This window comes from Brassica napus, chromosome A1 (genome assembly GCF_020379485.1).
Source record: "Brassica napus cultivar Da-Ae chromosome A1, Da-Ae, whole genome shotgun sequence".
Lineage (NCBI taxonomy): Eukaryota > Viridiplantae > Streptophyta > Magnoliopsida > Brassicales > Brassicaceae > Brassica > Brassica napus.
In genome coordinates, this window is record NC_063434.1 from 17,495,162 (window position 1) to 17,506,742 (window position 11,581).

An 11,581-nucleotide genomic window follows, 5' to 3' on the forward strand; every position below is an offset into this window, starting at 1 on the left:
CTAATCATCAATCTCAATCATAAGAAGAAGAAATAATATGATTAATAATCATAAAACAGAGTAAGGTGTAACTGCAGGACCAGATCAGCCCATAGTGTACCAGACTATGTCCAATGGTCCGCAGTCCCCACCTGTTACCTCATCAGGGGCGTCTATGCTCCTCCTAGCACGCCTTCATCAAACCCTTATCACATACTTCCAGTATTGATAAGATCTAACCATGGTTCGTGCCCATCACTCCTTCCATGGAACTTCCATGAAACCAGTTTCTATACTGCATCCATCTTCAAGGCTGTTCATGCCTTTGAGAGTGGAGTCAAGCCTTCCCCCTTCTCTCCTAACCAATTGCGTGTTTTCCCAAGACACAGAGGAAGCCTTAGACATGATCATCCATGATCAATCACCATCCGAAGGGTCGTGCATCACTTTCCTCTTTGTTCCCCATGAAACTGCTTTCCACACCAATCTCCCTTTAAGGCTGCATTGGCCCTTGGGAATGGATTCCGGCCAACTCCCTCCTTTCCTCACAATTTGCGTGTGTTCACAGGCTCCAGATAAGGCTTTGGATGTTGTCAACAATGATCAAAACCGTTCAGAGGGTCGTTCTCAACTTCCCCCTTGATCTGCCCCAAAACTGTCTCTTTATGGCCTTCACACCACCATGGGTCTTGGATTGGGAATCCGACCAACTCTCTGTATTTTTGTCTGGATTTTTTGTGTTTCAGGGTGTAGAAGGAATCCCTGGCGTGCCTGAAAAGGCACGGACTTGCCTTCCTTATATACGAGAAAGGGTGGTTACTTCTTAACCATTGCATCCCTTCGGTATCATTTCTGGCCATTGATTTAATCAATGGTACAGATTGCACCCTTTCGCCTATGGCAGTTACCACACGTCCTGGAACTGCCAAACCACTCCTGGACATGTCCAAAACTATCCCACACGGACTTCCCATGCCCCTGGCTCAATCCCAAGAGCCCACTAGCCCATCGGCACACACGGGTCACCCACATGGCCCGGCCACTGTCCAGACCGGGCCCAACTGCCCAACACCTGAACACTCAGTCCAGCTGAGTTGAGCTGATCCCCAGCTGATCCATCTAAGTGAGCTAGACCATCCAGCTCAGGGAGCTGACCTATACTTCAGTGAGCTACACCGAGCTGCACTACACTTCACCTAGCTGGTCGAGCTTGCTTACTGCATCGCCCAGCTGTTATACACTGTGTCCAGCTTGCTTCCTTTATCTTCTTCAATCCTTCTAAGTCCCTTGGTCAATTTCCAGACCTAGACTTAGTTTTCCCATGATCCATTCTGATCACTCACTTCATCGAGCTTCACCTGGATCTTGTCCAGCTACCAGCTCGCTTGTCCAGCTCCTTTGAGCTTGTCTCCTTCTTGGATTAGCTATGCCTGAGCTTCCTGATGCCCTTAACCTTACCTTCAGGCCATGATATACTTGTCTTTAGGTCATATGACCTGACTGGTGCGTTTCCTCGCACCACAGTCCGTCCGGACGATCCTATCCAGGATCGGGGACATGATAGGCGAGGCTAAGGATTAGGGGGATGAGGAGGTTTAATAAGACCCGGAGGCCGAAACTGAGGATCCTCATGCTTGATCCTGCTGGCCTTGCTTGCGCCTCTTGAGCTTGTAAAAGCTGTAATGGACTTTCATTCAGGTCTTCGTGCCGGTCTCCTTATTACATTTAGCATACTTGATGCTCCTTGAGGTTTTGATGTTGTAGCTGTAGATTCTTACCTTGTTTCGGGATTGTACCTTGACTTTTGGCAGGGGGCGTTCAGCATGTTCGTCTTGGTACTTTAGAGATAACTTAGTTGACTCTTGGTACCGGAGTAGAATTCTTGGACATGTTGTTCGCGGTGAGCAGTAGTGTCCATGCCGAATAGAGAAGGTGGAACCACTAGTTGAACTCTGCCATTGGTTCTTGGCCACTCTCAACTATGTAATATTGCAATCTGCACCCAGAGGTAGGCTACAATCAATGCTGCGATGACCTTGTGTCGTGCTTTCTTGGAACCCGGAGGATCCTAGGCATGTTTTCCCAAAATCCGAAGATTTAGAGATACATCCTTCTGAAACTCATGGCTTGTGGATGTGATTCTTCATAAATCGGAGGTTGTAAGGGACCCGGAGGCTGGATGACTTTTGTCCTAGAACCCAGAGGCTAGACGGACTTTCATCCTGGAACCCGGAGGCTGGACGGACTTTCATCCCGGAACCCAGAGGCTGGATGGACTTTCTTCCTCGAACCCAGAGGCTGGTTGAACTTTTGTCCAGGGACCTGATGGTTGTGTGAAGCTTCAAGGGGACCTTCTCATATATCTTTTCGACTCAAAGTCGCCTCCGTCGGGTAGACTTTCGTTGATTGGTAGGTAGGCTTTTTAGAGCAGTGTCTTCCTTTATCAAAACCTGGGAGCGTCTTCTAATGCGTCGTCCAGCTACCCTTGGAAAGACTTACAGACGGAACCAGATGTGTTAGGTTCGTGAACTTGGAGTATAGGGATGCGTCACATTCCACCTTCCGTAGATGGGTTACTCGTGAATTTTTCCAAAGAGATAGCAGGTCTCTCTTATGAACCCGGAGATTAAATAGATGTATCCTGGGATCAAACGAAACCGTGGTATTGTTTCAGAACCCGGAAATGTTGTTGGGATCCGAAGGTCGTTTCTGGAGCCCAGAGGCTGCCCTAGACCCGTAGGTCACCTTTAGAACCCGAAGGTTGAGTAAGGACCCAAAGGTCATTTGGAAACCCGGAGGTACCTTCAGACCCTTAGGTCGTTTTGAACCTAGAGATTTCTCGGGACCCGGAGGTCGTTTGGGAACCCGGAGGTTCCTCTAGACCCATAGGTCGTTTTGAACCCGAAGGTTTCATTTGGACCCGAAGGTCGTTTTGAACCCGGAGGTTTCTCTGGACCTGGAGGTCATTTGGGAACCCGGAGGTTCCTTCTCAACCCGGAGGTCGTTTTGAACCCAGAGGTTTCTCTTAGTCCCAGACGTCGTTTTGAACCCTGAGGTTTCTTTCTCTGTGCCCGGAGGTCATTTGGGAACCCGGAGGTTCCTTTAAACCCGGAGGTCGTTTTGAACCCGGAGGTTACTTTTGGACCCGAAGGTCGTTTTGAACCCGGAGGTTTCTTTGGACCGGAGGTCATTTGGGAACCGGAGTTTCCTTCAAGGCCCAAAGGTCGTTTTGAACCCAGAGATTTCTTTTGGACCCGAAGGTCATTTTGAACCCGGAGGTTTCTTTGTACCCAGAGGTCATTTGGGAACCCGGATGTTTCTTCTGGACCCGGAGGTCGTTTTGAACCCTGGGTTATATAAGAACCTGGAGGTTTAGCTTTTCTAGGCCCTAAGATCTTTTCAGGACCCGGAGACTGCATGGGGACCCGAAGGTTCTTAATAACCCAAGGGTTCTGATCTAATAACCCTGAGGTTATCTTTAGACCCGGAGTTCGTAAGAACCCAAAATATTTGGTTTTGCAGGGACCGTACTCCGCCTTCCTAGGCAAGACTACTACCGGTACCTGTTTGGATTTCGCATTATGCCGCTCGGAAGCTGGCCACTATCGATATCCTATGCTGTATTATACTTATGCAGGAAGTCACTGACAGGCTTAGAGGGTGCGGGTGTGGATGTTATGACCCAAGTGTCAGGCTTACGCTGCTTTCCACGTCTGGAGAAGCAAGATTTAGATTGCTCTTTGTATTTTACTGTACTTTTGCATTGAATATATGCCTTGTGTTCCCTGTATCGTGTAGCTCATAGCGTTTTGATACAAGTACTTTTCACATTGGTACTCTGGGGACCCCGATGCGCATTAGGCTGCACAAGGGTTTTAGGTAGTTTTGACAGCATACTCAGGCTTGCGCAGACCCATTCCTGCTTTATGTCTCATACCCATTGTTAGGGGATTTTTGTGTAGGAATTTTAGAGTACTACAGAACTATGGATAAGCTGGGTTTCGTACAGATTTATAGGTAATTCGTAAGGGTTTATGAGAGATTAGAGAAAAAGAGACTTGAAGAGATCTTTATTGAGTAGACAAGCAAGGATTACAAGTATTTTTTGTATGAACCCTAACCCTAGCCCTCTAAGTATAATCTCTAAGCCTAAAAGTGTCGATCCCTTATTCTAGTGTTTGGGTTCCCTTTATATAGTCGTCTATAGGTCAGTTCTTGTTGGTTGGAGTAGATGGAAGTCTTCCATATTCGGAAATATGGAAGATTCCCTTTATCGGCAATTTGCCTTTTCTTGGAGCTGGAGGCGGTTCCTGGAACCGATACTGGGGTACTCGATACTGGGGACCCATAACGCTTCTGGAAAGGGGATCCGGAGATCAAGGTCCTGCCTGGGGCTCAGTGGAAAATGATACCTGAGTATTTTTCCCTAACAGTTTGCCCCTTATTTCTTGATTTCGTCATCGATTTCGGGGAATAACCTGTGCACTCAAGTCAACCGGGGTTGCTCATTCTCAGCAGGCATCCCTCGGGCTGGACACCGTTCTAGGAACTTATGTCTCGGGTTCTTTATTGGCTATAGTCCTACTCTGGACCCAAGCAAGAGACGCAGAGAACTCAGTCTTGGTGATGTTTCCTTGGGTTCTTGAAGGAGGAGTCTGGAGATTTGATGATTTCTTCCGGGGGCTCTCGACTTCGCCGGCTGTGGGAACCGAAATTCACACTGTCGATTTCCGTTTAAATAAGGAAACTAGGAAAACCCTAATTTTCCAGAGGACCCGGATATCTGTTAATTACCTCACGTCAAGCAATCAGAACACGAGAATAACAACGATAAAAATAAGAAATCGAAAAGAGAGCAAAGTAGATCTTTATTCCGAATCTGCGTATGAGCGTTACAACAAGGTATAAGCCTGGGCTCGAGAGCTGTCGGCGAGATTCCTAGTTCTAGCAACCCTAAGTAGGCTAAACCTAATTGAGTCACAGCTCGAAATAACAAAAACGGAAAATTGCCTAAATTGCTCTAAGTGCTAAGTTTGCTCTGAAAAAAAGTTCTTCTTCTGCTCCTCGCCTAGGAGTCCTTATATACTAGCTCTAAGGTTGGTTTACGCTTTTACTCTTCTGCCCTTAAGCCGTCATAGCATAAAAATGGAGATATTCCATTTTTCCCGATCTTCACAATTATCTTCAAAACTTCCGTATTTATCCGCGGAAACTTGACATTTATCCTTCCTCGTGGGCCAAGCGTGAACCATGCTGTGGTTCACGGGCTTTTGGTTAGGAAAAATCGTAGGATGGGCCTCGAATCGTGTTTTAGGTCCCTTTGGGCCGTCTTCCGACTCGACACGTTTACTACGAGTTTTCCACGGTTTCTAATCCGCGAAGTTTGATCGATGAATTAGAATAGCGGGAAACATGGACTGAGCTTGCTACGGTCTTCGGGAGATAGCATTCGAAGGTTTGACGAGAATGCAAGGACTGGTGTCGTATCGATGTTCGGAAAGGTTCAATCGCTACACAGCGACCGAACTTTGGCTCGAGCCCGGTCGCTACGTAGCGACCGAGCGAGACGAGTGCGCGGTCGCTACGTAGCGACCGAGCTTTGGCTTGAGCTCGGTCGCTACGTAGCGACCGAGCTTTGGCTCGAGCTTGGTCGCTACGTAGCGACCGAGCTTTGGCTCGAGCTTGGTCGCTACGTAGCGACCGAGTGGGACTGATCTCGAGCCGAAGCTCGGTTGCTACATAGCGACCGAGCGCTCGTCCCGCTCGGTCGCTATGTAGCGACCGAGCTTGGCCGAGCTCGGTCGCTACGTAGCGACCGAGCTTTGACTCGAGCTCGGTCGCTACGTAGCGACCGAGCGGGACGGTCGCTCGGTCGCTACGTAGCGACCGAGCTTTGGCTCAGGTTTGGTTGCTGCATAGCGATCGGACGGCGTGTATGCGTGGTGACCGAGCTTGGTTTGTTCGGTTTGAATCCCAAAGGATACTTCTTCGTAAAAACTTCGTATTGGTTATTTTTACGAAAATTACATCTCTTCTTTTACTATCTCTTTCGGAAATACGATCTCCGAGGATTTTCGGGTGGTAATTCCGTCGTAACCGTTTTTGACCCCAACAGTTAGCCCCCCAGCCCGTTAGGATCATGCATCGTAGGATCCTAGTGTGCGGTTAGGCATGTTTGGCAAGTTAGGCGTGATGGATGGAATTAATATCCGAAAGTCCGAGCTTAAATAGTAAATCCTCATGTCTTATAAGAAGGGAGGTAACTTGTTCCATAATTTTTTCAGTTTCTTGTCTTTCTCTAAGATCTTTCTTAAGAAAAAAACTTTCTATCTTTCTCTCCACCCTTTTCCTCTATTCTCTCAAGAGAAGTGTAAAGATGTCGAGCAAGAAAAAGATTGCGAAAAAAGGGTCTTCGTCCGCGAGTCCTTATGAAGAGCTCGTCGTTCCGAAGATGGAGTTCGTGCCTCACTCGGTGCATCCTGCCGAGAACGAGGCATGGTGGGTTGCTCATTATGGCTCGTTGACCCCTCCCAAGGAGAAGCCGTTCCCGGTCCTGGTCCATCGTGGAGTCGAGGAAGAGGATGCAAGCAGGACTACCGACGAGTTTCTCGCGATGATGCGATCGTTCTACCATATCCCGGATGCTGTGGAGTTCCGGGTTCCCCGCCGCGGGGAATGTGCTAACAGCCCCCCGGAGGGTTACTTTACTTGCTATGAGGCTGTCGCCTATGGTTCCCCATACCCAAAATTCTCGTCCGAGTGTTGGATCGTTTCGAAGTTGCGATAAGTCAGTTGACTCCCCTTGCCATTCAGCATCTTATTGGGATCCTGATCCTAAGCTACGAGCATGGCCTTTCCCTTTCCGTCGATCATTATGAAGCGCTTTTGAGGCTTCAACTTGTCAGAGATACGGATAAGCATAGGTTGGTCTCTCGGAAATTTATGTCAGTGGTTAAGAAGTTTGTTTCGAACTTCAACTCTTGGAAGAAGTTCTTTTTCTTCGTTCGTATAGACGCTGCATCCGTCGAAGAGAGTTGCATTCCACTGTTCCGGAGGTTGCCGAATGATCGTCCCTTCATCAACCCTTTTGCTCTGTTCCCCGAGGACATCATTTCGGTGAGGGATCTTCTCAGGAATGGTCCCTTCTTCTGGACTTCTTTTACGCCGAAGAGGGTTCGGAAGGCACTGAGATTCGTGCAACCCGGTCCTGCTTTGGATTCGGACACTGGAAGCGACTCCGAACCTGACGTCCAGAATCCCGTCGAAGCTCCAACAGCTGTGCCGGAGTCGAGCTCTTGGAAGGGAAAAGATGTCGATCTTGGCGACATAGAGTTTTCGATGGATGACTCTATGTGTGACAACCCGCCCCGTGGAACTACCCGCCCATGGGGCCCTAGGCTCACAGCGCTGCAGCGCACCGACCCCAACCCCTCCATTATGAGTTCTCACTAACTCCATAATTAGGTTGTTGGTAGGCCTCGAACCCATGACCTCACCCTTTAACAGCATTCCCACAGGATAAGCTGTCACCAATTGATCTGCAGGTCAATTGGTGACAGCTTGTCCTGTGGGAATGCTGTTAAAGGGTGAGGTCCTGGGTTCGAGGCCTACCAACAACCTAATTATGGAGTTAGTGAGAACTCATAATGGAGGGGTTGGGGTCGGTGCGCTGCAGCGCTGTGAGCCTAGGCCCCATGGGCGGGTAGTTCCACGGGGCGGGTTGTCACACTATGCTTCCAGGATGGGATCCGAACCTTGCTTACGGCGACGGGAGTGGTTCGAGCGAGGCCCCTATTCCGGATTTCGATGACTTCTTTGCTGGACTGCCACCGGGTTTCGATGCTCCTCCTCCTACGAAAGAATCGGCAAGGCCGAGAGTCGTTGCGGAGGGATCTCACATCATCAATGGGGTTAGTTTTTGAGGATTTTTTGGTGATTGTCCTGTGTATATATGTTTATAACATATCAATCGATTTTGCAGGGCCTGAGCCTGCTGGGCTCGGCCATTGAGGCGGGCCATAGAGAAGCCATGGTCTACCGCTTCAAAGCGGAGAAAGCGGAGCGGGATCTCGCTCGCGTGCAAGGCGAGATGCTGGAGCGAGAGGCGCAACTTACTCGTGATCATGCGCGGGCTGTTCGTAAAGCGGAGAGGAAAGGCAAAAGAGAAATCGTCGAGGTGATGAAAACTCGCGCATCTCAATTCCAGGTTGAGTATGGGAACCTCAAGAATGCTTTTACCTCGGTGGGTGACTTTCGCGAGTGCCGCGGTTCGGTCGGAAGTCTTTGGAGGACGCGAGCTGATGACTATGTGTTTGAAGAGGAAATGAGCTTGATGAAGATTGGGATGAGTGAACGTGCCCATGCTGAGGCGCTTATCCCTCCGATTGACGAGAGGATTCAAGGGTTCTGGGATTCCATCCCGGTTTCCCCTGATACCGAGGAGGTTCCGACCGGGTTTCCCGATGGTGGCGAGGAAGTGGATCGTCCCGCGGATGCGTTCGGTGCTTCGTTGTCTGGGGACTTTGACTTTGGATTATGAGGAATGGATCAGTTATCCTTTTATCTGTTTTCGGCCGAGTGTGGCCCTTTGAATTTGGATTTTGTTTAGGCCTAGATGGCCGTATTTGTATTTACCGGGACTGGCCGTTGGTGGCTTTGAATCCCTTTCCGCTTTACGCGGTTTATTTATATGACGAATGTTTTGTTTCGAGTTTTCCTAAGTTGGGTTGAAGTAAATATGAGTTGTCGTCTCGTATTTAGTTCTGATTAGACGTTCATTCTGTTGGTTCGTTCGTGATTTTCGTAAAAATTTACTTATCTTTACGATTTTCGAGAACATTGAGATATGAACGGAGAGACATGGTTTAGGATCTCGTATCTTTTAGATATCATGCCTTGAGATGTTTGAGACCAGAGCGTTGGGTTTAGGGCAAGACCTAGGTTTACTTTCGGTTAAGGTTTGTGCGGTGACTAGCCGGCTATCGTTTTTCCTGTTGCGATTTCTTCCTGACTCACACCGATTTAAAGTCCGCGATATGTTCTCGGCTTATATGACTTGTATGGTACGAATCGAGCATCTTCTCAGAATCAACTGGAAGTGCTAAACCAAAATTTCGGATTTTTGTTGTAGCGCGCTTTTGTCCTTGTGTTGGACGTTTTTAAAGATCAAAAGAGTGATCGAATTGCGTTTGTTTAAGACGGCTGGCGTGTTCGTCGGGGCCAATCGACGAACGGGGTGTAAGGTTTTTGGTGGTCGCGTTAGCATTATCCTCGATTTTTAACTTTTGCGACGTCTCGCAGTTATTTCGAGGATTATACGTGTATTTTTGCGTGTTTGAAAGATGATAATCTTTACGATTTTTGGGCCGGAAGGGGCCGTAGATAAGAGTCTTAACGTTTTCAGGCGTGTCCTGAAAGTTTCTTTTGTGTCTTACTGAAGCGTAAACGTTTTCGATAAAAAGGACAACGTATATTGTAGTAAAAGTTTTTGAAGTTTCTAAAAACTCGATTACAATAATGAAGATTTTTCTAAGTGGGAGTATACGAGTATACGCACCCACTCCCCCCCCCCTTTTTTAGAGAGGGGGATACCTGAACTCGTCTTTTGATGAGCTGCCTACGTACCCCTTTCGAGGATCAAGCCATCTCGTAGTTCTGTTTCATGCCGCGAGTGTTCTTACTCGGCGGTAGATGTCGCGATGTCTGCCTTGACCGTGTCGATCGTGGCTGGGTCGACGCTATTTTCCGGATGTTCCGGTTGAGTTGTCGCGTGGGCTTTGGATTTATGTCGAGCTTTGACGTCCGATGCGTTTGCGTCGATAGATGATTTTACTTCGTCTTCTCCCGGGGCGCTTTTGGCTGAAGATCGATCTATCTTCGCGCGTTTTCCGTTTGCAGAAGCCGTGATTTGCCTTAACTTATGCTCCGCGAGGAAGCATAGTCGCGACTGTTTTTGGCATCCCCAGATGGCCGCGACTCCGCTCGGCGTTGGGAACTTGAGACCCAGGTGGTAGGTTGACAGAACTGCCTGCATGGCGTTGAGCCATGGAGTTCCCATGATCACGTTGTAGATAGCGGGATGATCGACTACCGCGAATTCGACGATTTTCGTGATCTCCTTGGCCATGACTGGCAATTGGAATGATCCGAGAGTCATCAACACTTCGCCTGAAAAACCCGTGAGCGGTTTTGGCGTCGGAATTACTTCTCTGAGTTTGATACTCATCCGCTTGAGAGTGTCGCGGAAGATTACGTTGACCGTGCTTCCCGTGTCGACGAGTACCCTTCCGACTTCTAAATCTCGTATGACGAGATCTATGACGAGCGGGTCGCAGTGAGGTTGGTCGATACCGCCGGCTTCTTCCTCTGTGAAGGTGATCGAGCAACTTTGGCCGTCTTGAGGAGGAGACCATGTAGGCCAATTTGCACTTGACTCTGCCTTCCGTTGGTAAGCCTTGATGGCCGACACGGTGTCGCCGCAGTATTGTGATCCTCCGATGATCATATTGACTCTGCGACGATTGTTATCGTTCCCTTTGTCATCCGGCCTCCTACCGCGTTTATCCCCAGGTTGGTTTCGTTGAGGGGATTTCTCAGCGGGCGGATTTCTATCCGTCTTTGGAGGCCGATCAGAATCGAGGATGAGATCCTTGACGCTAGTTACTTCCGAAAGCTCTCCAGCGAGTAGCTTTGCGGCCAGTCTTGCTCCCAAGAATTTGCAGTTGGTCGTGGAGTGTCCTCGGGATTGGTGGAACTCGCAGAAGGTGTTTTCGTCATACCCTTGATTGCGAGTCCATGTGTTGCCCGTGGTCCGGCCTTGATCCGAATTGATCGCATAGTTATGCGCCTTTTTGAGATCTTCCCCCTCGTGATGGACGTACTTGTCGTTACGAAAGTTCTTCTTTTTCCCCTTCGGATCTGCGTCTTTCGAGGATGGTCTTGCCGGCTTATGTTTTTGCGATAAGACTTTAGTTTCTTCCTCGACTATGATGTAGTCCGTTGCTTTGTGGAGGGCGTCCTGGATCGTTCGCGGTTTGTCGAGAGTTATCCATTTTCTGAATTTCGACTTGTACCAGAGCGTCTTTCTCAGCGCGTCGATGGCCACTTTGTCGCTTATCCCACTGACCCTGGACATTATCAGCTTGAACCGACTGATAAACTCGCGGAGGGGTTCGTCTTCCCTCTGGGAGAGACTCCAGAGGTCAACATCGGAGGTTTCTCTGTCTATGAATACAGAGTACTGTCTGAGGAATTCCGATGCGAGCTGTCGAAAACTCCCGATGGTGTTGCGACGAAGGCGTGCGAACCATTCGAGCGCTGCTCCTTCAAGATTTTCGACGAACAGGCGGCAATAGCCGGCATCTTTTTCGCCGTCCTTCAGTCTTGCTCTTCCCATCGCGATGTGGAAAGCCTGAAGGTGCGCTTTTGGATCGGCCGTACCATCGTACTTCGGTACTTTGATCTTTCCCGGATCGGACACCCTCATGTCCGAAATGCGACTGTTTAAAGGGGGTCTTTCGAGCTCCTTCTAACAGTCGATCGATCTCGGGGGCAGCACTAGTAGCATGATGGATTTGAGACTTTACGGCTCTCACTTCTGCCG